Here is a 1,700-nt window from a genome sequence, read left to right on the forward strand (position 1 = left end):
ACCGGCGGCCGGTACTCGTCTTGCGCGACTCGCCTTCCCGTCCCGCCTTGTGCCTTTTGTGGCGTGGTGGGAGAGTTGGCGATGTCGCGCTGTAGCCCGTGGTGGCGGTTGACAAAAGCATAGACCGGTCGCTGCGGTACCTGTACTTTGTACTGGTTGCCGCTGCGTACCGTGTCAGGAGGTACTTACCATACCATACTCTTTTTAACCTTGAAGTAACACTTAATTCACTGCTCAAATTCATTTTCAATATACCTTGCATGCATCAAACTTCGATTTTACATAAAGAGATTATTATATTAAACCTAGTCTTTATATTTAAAAATATTTGTTTATTAATGTATAGTTTTAAGGAGGACATAGCTGTTCCAAGCCATGATTATTCTACCGACTAAAATTGAAATCCAATGTCATTATACCAAATATTAGAACTGTTTTTGGACAGCAATGTCGTCAATTCAAGTTTGTAAAATTTTATTGTGATCATAATTTAAATGTAAATAATTTTAAAAGTTACTTAGTTTCAAAAGTTATAAAAATTATGTTAATACTCTGTTTTTGTAATTTTTCTTGTTTTAGTTTTATTTAGTCTATCTGTTATCTACTTTTTTTTTCTTACGTAAAAATTTGTATCTAACCTTACTAATTACGTTCGTCGTGAACTCCCTCCTCTAGCACAGCCATTGGCTTTTGAGGAGATCCTTTTGAGGAGGAATTTTTAAGCTTCAGCTTAGGCTAATACTATTTGTAAACTTGTTTGATGGAAAAATAAACTTATTATTATTAAAAAAATAACTATAACTGTTTTAGATTGAACTTGATTTACAGTATTTGTACCCAGATAACGAGTTTTTATTAGGTACTTAATAAAATTGATGTTTTTAAAGTTAAATATAAGAATATTATAATACTATACTGTAGGTACTATACTATACTTTAATATAATATAATTTTAAATTTGAAGTTTAACATCTGAATACTGTCGAAGAGTTAAAGGCTCCTTCTAAGCTAGGTAAATATTAAATACTCAATAATTATTTTCTTGAAACTTCTTTAATTTACCTCATTAATATTTTTATAGTTAACGGCTACATATCTTTTTTGAAATTGCTGCCCTTATTGTTTCAACCTCTCACTATAAAGCTTAACAATAAGCGAAAAAGAGAGTGTATGCCCTCAGTTTGGAGACCATCAAAAGTGGAGCAATGTGATACTTTTATATCATTTATACCTGTAAGTTTAATTTTTAAAAGTAATTTAAAAAAAAAGTGGGTAAGTAGATGTCGCTCTGCCGTACAGTAGGTTACAAGTGATTCAATGTATAATGGATTGTGTTTAATTTTAATCCAATGATATAATATCATTGTATAAGAAAAACGATTCTGAGTGGAGACGATTTGTCAGTCTGGATATATTTCATATTGTTATTATTTAATATATCCTGGAAGTTTAATTAATATTATAATATTATTATATTTTATTCGTTTCCATGGTAATTAGTCTAGTCAATGATAGTGATGTTGCGATACTATCGATATGAGTACAGTATCGATACAATGTTTCGATACTTTTACTTGGATCTAAAGAAATATACTCGTATCGAAATGTAAATTAACAATTTTTCTTTTTCTCTTCCATGATGAAATAAAATTGTAATTGGATTATATTCAATACGAGTACACTGTGCTATTACCACACGC

The sequence above is a fragment of the Acyrthosiphon pisum genome, chromosome X, assembly GCF_005508785.2.
Source record: "Acyrthosiphon pisum isolate AL4f chromosome X, pea_aphid_22Mar2018_4r6ur, whole genome shotgun sequence".
Lineage (NCBI taxonomy): Eukaryota > Metazoa > Arthropoda > Insecta > Hemiptera > Aphididae > Acyrthosiphon > Acyrthosiphon pisum.